At 48.2% G+C, this 8,872-nt stretch overlaps 1 protein-coding gene and 1 long non-coding RNA gene across 4 annotated transcripts in view; one reads left to right on the top strand and one right to left on the bottom strand.

The window, feature by feature from the left end:
- Positions 1-838: 838 nt before the first annotated feature.
- Positions 839-8,764, bottom strand: LOC147000157 (uncharacterized). Its single transcript, XR_015046188.1, has 3 exons — positions 8,639-8,764; positions 2,047-2,199; positions 839-1,051 (listed from the first exon to the last, which is right to left on the bottom strand). It is a non-coding gene; the product is annotated as an uncharacterized LOC147000157 (long non-coding RNA).
- The window catches only part of Smarca2 (SWI/SNF related BAF chromatin remodeling complex subunit ATPase 2), a 171,059-nt gene continuing 168,958 nt past the window's right edge, over positions 6,772-8,872 (top strand). For 2 of the 3 annotated variants that reach the window (XM_021151584.3, XM_021151582.3), the window contains exon 1: positions 6,772-6,918. The gene's annotated coding sequence lies outside the window, so the exon portion shown is untranslated. Of the gene's footprint in view, positions 6,919-8,233; positions 8,737-8,872 lie in introns of those variants that run through there. The other variant, XM_029472470.2, reaches the window with a different exon arrangement.

Genomic DNA, 8,872 nt, shown 5'->3' with positions numbered 1-8,872 from the left:
GGTTTGCTCAGCTATACCCACTGTTGGTGCAACCATAGCACACTCGAGAATAACTAATCAGGTTCTGATAGGAATAGATCCCCTCCATAAGTAGGAGCTGTACCCTGGTACTGTTTAGGGACCAAGAACCTGTAGGTGAATAAGTTATAGATCCTAGGGGAGATTCTAATACTAATATTATGCTAAATGGACAAAGGAGACCTATTCCTATACCCATAGGTCAGTTCATCTCCCAACCCTCATAAGAGAAACTTCTTGGAGACCCTCAACTGGTCAAAATGCAGAGACTAAGAGACTGTGGAATGCTTAGCCTAAATGCAACATCTCTATAATAGCTCTCTCCTCGAGGATTCTCGAAGGGGCAAAAGATTGTAAAACTTCTAGGTGGTTGATCTCATCAAGGAAACAGTAGTTTTCAGGACAACTGGACTTACAGTGACTGCGGCAGCCTCCACCAGACCCTTAGTAAGCTCAAGCCAGACAAATCCCAGTACAGAGGGGATGAAGGGAGGAGGGCACCAAATTATCACCTCGAGTTGATGAGTCACTGGCATTTGATAGCTGCTATGAGAGAGTCAGGAATTTTGAATGATGTGATTGCCTGGTAGATTAAACAACTCCAAGGCAGGCCCCACTCCCAAGAGAAGTTGGGCAGCACAAAATAGACTCCACAGGAAAGCATAAAAGAAAGAAACAAATCTCCCAGCAGGGCAAGGAGGACGGAGAGGGTGGGGATAGGAGGAGTTGGGGGAACACTGTCAAAATATATTGTAAAAAAAAACTCTCAGAGAATTAATGAAGTATTATTCAAATTAAAATCCACACTAACATGGCCACATAATTTGGTACAGTAAATGTTTGGAAGAAGACTCATATTCTACCCCCACCAGTGTTCCAGCATGGATCAAGAACCTTCTACTGAGGACAAATAATGGCAGTTTTTCCATGAGGACACGCATTGCTTGAGTCTGGAGAGCTACCAAGGTGAGTTAAAATTTCTGACTTCATCATTTAGTCAGCTCCAAGTTGTTTGATCGCCTTTCCCTTGGACCTCAAAAGAAAGTAAGATAAAGTACAATGTGTATATTTCATTATTAAACTCGAGTTCAGTATTAATAATATATCAAGTGCATTATGAATCACAAAGCAGAAGTGATGAAGGAGTAAGATGAAGATGAGAAGAAAAAAACCTTAATTATCTTGCTAATTATGATTACATCATATTATCAATAATGAATGCCTCAATATAAACTGAATGTGTAAGTCAGAATTCATCATGAGCGATAGTTAATATCAACCCACATCCCAAGCAGTCTTGGGTAATTGTGGATATTTTTGACCTATTTTTTTGTAAGATCTAATTAGGTCCTCATTGTTTTACTTCTCGGCATGGCTGGCAATGAATTCTTGGGGGCTAAAGTAGCAATTTAGAGCCTGGTTTTCACCTGTGCTTGCCTTATTGCCACCTCAGCCTCTGATTTCTTTTCAGAACTCTTTTTAAGTCAGTTGCTTCATAAATAAGAGGGCTGATTGGCTAAAATTGGAGACAGGAATATCATCTGTGATTTCAGTTAAGGTAGACCCTGAGGAATGGCAACTGTGAATTCATTTAAGGTAGACCCTGTAAGCCTGAGACACTATGGTGCTTGAAGAGCTGTCTCTGCCGATGAGGGAACAGAAGGGTGTCAGCACCATGCCTGCCTGGGACAACCCTGCTCTCAAGGTTCTTCAGCTCTTCTGCATGGCAGAAGGCTAGTTTACTTCAGAGACATCTAAAGACTCTACAGTCTGCGAGTATATTAGGCATACAATCCTTTCACTTTGGAGGGGTTTGTAGCAGCAGCAATGTTTTAAGGTCAGGAAGCAAAAACAGGGTTTCTAGTATTCTTCTCATATCAATCAATTGCCTTGCTTTCTCCAACGTGGGGAACACAGTTTAAGAACATTACTTAGCTGTCTTGTCGTATGGACTAGAAAGTGAGACTAGTGTCGCGTATCTTATTTGGCTAAAGGGAAGAAAGGATATGTGTGAAGATACAGGCCTACCTTCTGGCCTGTGGTTTAAAGGAGAAATGCTGTCGGGACCGGCTGATTCTCTTAGCGTGTCCAGCTCCCTCGTTTCCTTTGGCCTGGTTCAAATATTCACAGAACTTCTGATCAATGCTCTTCATACCAAAGTGCAGCTTCTTATCTTTCAAGCTTCCAAACAAAACAAAATTAAACAAACAAACAAACAGATATTTTAAAGTCTTTCCTGCTTAAAAATTATCAAAGATTGTAAACGTTGCAGATTGTTCATCATAGTTACTGGTGGTGAAGACCTGCTGAGTTCTCAATATTGGGTAAGTTTATTATTTATTGCTCATCCTTTCATTCAACAAAGTAGTGGAGGTTGTTTGTTTGTTGTTATTTGATACACTGTACTAAGCAACTAGCTAATTGCTGAGGTTTCCACCATGAATTGAACTTATTCTATACCCTCCGGGCACTAGTGGAGTGATATCAAACAAATTACTGCATCAAAGTCATAAGTGCCCTAATGGAGGTGCACATTGGTTGCTATGGGAGCAGAGTGGGACCTGCAGCTTTTCTGTCTGCAAGGGCACCAGGACCACTTTCTGGATGTTGGGTCACAGGTGAGTCTTAGAGGACCTGGAGTTAAGGCCTGCCTGCATGTCAGAGAGGGGAATATGACCAACAGAGCTCTATAGGAACCTACAGGTAGAGCAGGTCACCCACAGGGTAGCATTGGGGGGAAGTCAACAAGCCTGGTAGACATCTGTCCCTCCAGGGCTTTGAATGCTATGCTAAGTTTGAAGTTTATCCTAAGATGAATTGGGGATACATATAATTTTAAAGTAGAGAGTTTTACAATCATAAAAAAAATTAGGGTGGCATTTTAGAGATATGATTATGGAGAGACAAGATATTTTTAAATAGTTTATTAGGGAAGAAGAGAGAGACTAGTGTTTAGTTCTGTAATCAGTTTTCTTGCTAATTCTAAACCCTTCACTAAATTAGATGTCAGCGGATTCAATTTGTTCAAGTCCAGTGTCTACTACTACATATGACATAGCCAGTCCCTAATGGCCTTACCTGCTCTGGCCTGAAGCTCAATACCGTCCACATTAATGCTTTGTTGGGAGTAAAAGCTTCTAAATTTTGTGCATGCAGTTTTCCTTTACAAGGGCGTTCCAACCAGATACCGGCTTTTAAGCCCACTATGTACTCTATAGAGGCATCTTCATCTGCCAAAGAGGACTTACATAACAAGTAAATGTGGCCAAGCAGACATGAAAAAGCAACTTCTACCCCTTGCTACCAAGCTAGAAAGAGAAAAGGCAACTCCAGAGAACACATTATGACTCATCGAAGTCCCCAAAGCAAAGCTCCCAGGGACTGCAGCATCCTGTGCAGCTTCCCTGGGTCCTTTTACCCTCTTAACCAGAGCTGCTTTCCTGTGATTCTGTACAAAACAAAAGAACCTCTCCTTTTTCTTTCTCAGCATCAGCAATGGTTACGTTTTGCTTCACCACAGAGATGAAGCACGTACTGGATGTGCTGCCCTCAGTTTTTTCCTATGGAGCAAATGCTGCAGCCTTTTATTTCTCACGAGCTTCAGAATCTTTTATGAAATTCTTACTTGCTGCAGTGCAAGCTACAAACAAGACAATTCTTCAGAGGAGGGAAATGAAGGGAGAGGAGAGGGTGAGGCATCCTTAGGTCAATGTGAGGTGAAAGGGAGCCAAGTATCTATATTTAATCTGTATTCCCGAGCACTGATCGTGCACTTTCATTCTGGTGGTTGAGCATGTACAGGTATGGGTAGCAACCCCTTCAAGTACTGCATCAGAATTTTATGTAAGCTGGAGAACACACACACACACACACACACAACAAAGGGAAGGTCTTCTTTTTACTTTCTCTCTGACGAAATGCCAGAAGGAATGGCCAGTGGCTTTTGTGTCATAGAGATGAAGGTTTCTCTTTCTAAGAATTGTTATGGCAAGTGGAGGTGAAATTTTATTAATGAGAGAATAACGGCAAAGCCATACTGGTCATGGTGTGGCACACCTGTAGGAGGCAGGGGTAGGGGGCTACAAATGCCAGAGCCCTTTGGGCCAGGGAGAGGGAGAGGGAGACAGAGAGAGGGAGAAAGGAGGAAAGATAGGAGGGAGGGAGAAAAAGAGGAAAAGAGAGAAACATAGAAAGACAGACATATATACACAGGTAAATGAACAGGGAGAAATACAAACACACACACAGAGTCAAAGATAGACACAGAGAGAGTCAGCCAGAGATAGAGAGATGGAGAGATACACACAGAGAAAGAGACAGAGAAATAGAGAAAAATAGATACACAGAGGGAAAGACACAGAGATGCACACACACACAGAGAGACAGACAGACAGACACAGAGATACAGAGAGACACACACAGAGAAATAGAAAGAAATAGACATACAGAAAGACACAGAAATGCACAAGTGTGCAGACACATACGTACAAACACACATACACACAAGACACACACATAAGACACACATACATACACACACACACAAGACACACACACATAGACAGAGACAAAGTCAGAGAGAGACAGACACAGAGGGAGACACACACAGAGAGAAATAGACAGTAAGAAATAGACATACAGAAAGAAAGACAAGAGATGCGCACATAGAAACACACACACACACACACACATATCTTGTGATATCATCAAATTGTTAAACCTGGGCTGTGAAGTTGACATGTGAAGGAAACAAATTTAAAACCTAATCCTTGTTAATGAATGCTTATCTTTATAAGTTAAAGCCTTTTATTATACACAATTAGGTTTCTGGCTATATTCTGGTAAAGCTGAAACCTATTAGGCAGTTAGAAGCTAGTATTTAGATTATGCATTTACTACACTATTAGTTGGACTTAGCGTTTCTTAGAATATATTCCCAGTTACTGTTATACTGGCCTATCCTCAGGCAGAGAAACAATTTCTTACAACCTCCAGGGAGGCACACTATATTCTAGTCCCTTTTGTTTGGTTTAGAAGTTTGCCATGGGATACACAGAAAACATGGAAGCCAAATTTAACAAGCAAGTAACAGCACCTTGGAAAACTATAAAACTCTAGGTTTGTGTGATTGCTCTCCCTGCTTGCCTGCTCCATGCAGTGGAGCCTTGGTAGGGCTTCCTCCCAGGCCTGGGCCAGTGATGTAAACTCTTCCTAATGAGCACACAGGAATCTGACATTTGTTCCCTTTGCTCCTTGTCATCAACATACCCAGTATCTAAGCCTGAGCATCCTTAGAATGGCACTTCACACCCAGTGGCTCTCACAGTCAATTCTGTAAAAGTATAAACCATCTTAAAATAGGATTTTACCCTAGGGTGGGAGGGATCCTCAACCAAATAGTCACAGTGCACTTTGAATGACTAATTTACGCCATTACATTGCAAAATAAGGAATAAATCATACTTTTCATAACATGACCACATAGGAGCAGTTTTAATTTTAAGAGTCAAGCACCTACATTAATCTGAGTCTAATATAATAGGCCTCTGATTTAAAATCTCCTAACATTCTTTCACACTTCATAAAACTAAAAATAAAACCGCCTCACCAAATAGTGACCTAGGGTCCGGCAGACATACTGTATTTCAAGGAAAACTGAAACACTAGCTCTCCAAACCACTACGTGCAGGCAAATTGCAGTTTGTAGCCTTAATTGGTCTTAAATGTGGGGTGGAAGAGAGAGGAGACTTCGGTCTGTAGAGATTGAGATTTATTTCCCTTTTTAAATCAAAAGCAGATCCCAAGGTTCAGCTGCCCCCTGACTCTCCCGCCCTACCCTCGCGGGTCGTTCTCTCCTCCCACATTTTAATGTATATTTTATTCGAAGATGACAGGTGAGGGGAGGTGAAAGTGCTTCGTGCCTTTCCGAAGTAAACAGAGGGGTTAGGCGGGTTTATCTGGGTTTATTTATTTACTAGGAGGCCGGCCTCTCAGCTGTTTCTCTTCTCTGGCATTTGGAAGCTTGCAGTCCTTTAGGGATGAGACAGATTTGGCAAGCTCGCTCTTTGTGCCGCCTCCCTTTTCACTGGGGGTTGGGGATGGGTGGGAAGAACGCAAATTTATGACAGCCTTGAGAGAAACGGGGAGGAGGCGGGGGTCGAAAAAGTTTCAGCTCCTATGATAATGCCCATTCCCTCCCACCCCCACCCCCGCGGCCAACACTGCCACAAACAGCTTTGGTGCCACCCGGAGCCCTGCCCCCGCCGTCCCCTCCCTTTCTCTCTGCAGGCTCGAGCTGGCAGGCGCAGGCACACTTAAATTCCAGCACGGTCTCCACATTCCCCCGAACTACTACGCTCGATTACTACGGCTGCCCTCCCCTTCGCTTCGGGGGTTCCCCCAGCCTCCTCGGAGAAGCTCGGAAGGCTTCTGCCAGCCAAAGGATGTGCGGCTCCCGAGTCCAGCAGGGCTGCGGGCTGGTTGCTTGTCCTGCGCAGTTTCTCTGCTCCAGGCACAAACACGGCGGAGAGCCGGCGCCTCGCAGACACACACAGATCCACGCATACAGTAGAGCTGTCTAGATCCACATTCTTGCACACCGCCCCCTGCTCCCCCCGCGCGCTCCCGGAGTCGCTGAGCAGGGCGAGTGACAGGAGCGTCCCACCAACCCGCGCCGGGCCGGGCAGGGAGGAGCGGCTCGCGGGGCCAACTGCGGCGCGTCTTCCGGCGCCCGTGGAGGCGGCGAGGGTGGGACGCGGGGCGGAGCCCGAGTTTAGGAAGAGGAGGGGACGGCTGTCATCAATGAAGTCATATTCATAATCTAGTCCTCGCTCCCTCTGTTTCTGTACTCTGGGTGACTCAGAGAGGGAAGATTCAGCCAGCACACTGCTCGCGAGCAAGGTAAATATAACTTACAACTCCTTTCTCTTCTCTCCCCGGCTCCGGCCTTTCAGCAGCCGCAGCCGCCGCCGAACCCCTCGGGCACCGCGCCGCCTTCGCCCCGGATTATGCATCCTTATCCTAATCATTATTTATTGTGCATGCTGGAAGACCAAAACAAACAGGCGGGCCAACCGCTACAACAACAAAAAAGCCCGCCTCTTCCCCGCGGGCCTCAGGTGGAATGCTCTAACCACAGCTCCCGGGTGGCGATAGAAGAAACAAAGTTTCAACCGAACCTCGCCTTTCTAATAATAACAGTAATAATTACTACTTCGAGGGGGCAAGGAGAAGAAATCCCAACATGTCACAGCCTTGACCCTGGGCAGGTTGACAGTGATGCGCTGCCAACTCAGGGTTGCAACACACTCTCGGCCAGGTTGCACCCCCCCCCCATCCCCTAAAAAGCAGAGGTGGGGAGGGCTGGTGGCAGGAGGAGAGGGGGATTTTGGAAATCCGGGCCGGGGGGGGGGGCGGAGGGGTTGGGAGGCGGGGGACTGGAAACGCGACAGTTCACCCCGAGCCATCCTCCCCATTAGAGTTGGAAGGGAACAGGAAAGGAGGGTGAGGAGCCCGGGCTAGCGGCAGGGCGCCAACCAACACGGCTGCTATTCGCCTCCCGGGGACTTGTTTAAAGGGCTCTGGCTGCGGGGACGAGAGCAGATCTTGGCGGTAGTAGTCTGGGCTGGCGCACTGAGCGGGCGGCGGCCACTACCACAGGGTTGGAGCCTTGGGGCTCCGAGGTGTCACCTCCACTCCCGGGGTTCCCTAGGGTAGGGAAGGGAATGTTGATTGGTGACAGGCCTTTAGGTGAAAGGGTTGCCCCGGGGGCTATGGCCGTGGCACCGCGGACCTTCTTGTCTGGTACCTAGAGGCAGCGCGGGCTGGGATGTTGAAGTTCGGGGTGTCCAGCCCGGGTCTCATTACAGAGGGTGGAAGGAAGCCCCAAGGAAAGAGGTCCGAGGTGTCCACTAGGCTCAGTTAGCCTCCCCTCCCCTTTCTGGGTTTGTTTTCTTTTGCTTGGTGTCTTTCCTTGGCTAGCGCCGAGGAAGCTGCAGACGCGGGGCGCCTGGGATGGTCTGAGTGTCAGGGGCGCACAGGGACCCGGGAGAGCCACGGCGGCTGAGGGCTGGGGAGGCCATGATCCGGATAATCCTCTCTGTCTGACTGTCACAACAGGACCCGCACGCACCCGGACAGCGGCCGTGGTGTTCGCCCGGGAAGGGAAAGGGCTGCGGTGGGAAGGAAACAGGGGGTGGCGAAGGAGGGAGGCGGGGAGAGCCGGTGGGAGCCTCCTCCTAGCGATGACACTCACCCCTTCCTTCTTGCTCCCTGCTTTCGAGTTTGCTTTATTCCCATCCCAACATAGTTCACCCCTTCCCTTGCCTCCTCCTCCTCCTCCTCCCCCATCGCTGGGCTGCCTCCCCTCCCGTTGGCGTTGCAAAACAGGGCCACGCCATCTGCATAGGTGTCGCGATGTACTTCCCCAAATCACCGGTCCAGCGCGCCAGCCCCTGGGCGCCCTCCAGCCACCAAGCGCACACCAGCACAGTGCCCCCCGGTGCCCCGCACCAGGCCGCGCAGCCTGGACGCAGTGACACCGCTCCGGGCGGGGCGCAGTGGTGAGGACTCTAGGGGACACCCGCGCTCCGGCCCGGGCGCTCACGCCGGTTTCCGGTACCTGCAGGAGATCGCCGGGTGCCGGTGTCTGCATTCACCCCTGCGGCCTGGATTACATTATTATTTTTTTATACCGGTTGCTAGTCGCTGCGGATAGTGGTGAGCGCCGGGCTGGTAGGGCTGCCTGGGGGATGGGGGCGGAGGGAAGTTGGACACCAATCAACCCGGAAAAAAAAAGTTTGGCAGGGCTGCAAGTCGGATGGAGGGGCTGGAGGGGGCGGCGGGCTGGCATGAG

The sequence above is a fragment of the Mus caroli genome, unplaced genomic scaffold, assembly GCF_978045245.1.
Source record: "Mus caroli unplaced genomic scaffold, Mus_caroli_1 scaffold_20, whole genome shotgun sequence".
Lineage (NCBI taxonomy): Eukaryota > Metazoa > Chordata > Mammalia > Rodentia > Muridae > Mus > Mus caroli.
Note: the sequence above shows the minus strand (reverse complement) of the source record. Positions and strands in the feature narration are given on the sequence as shown.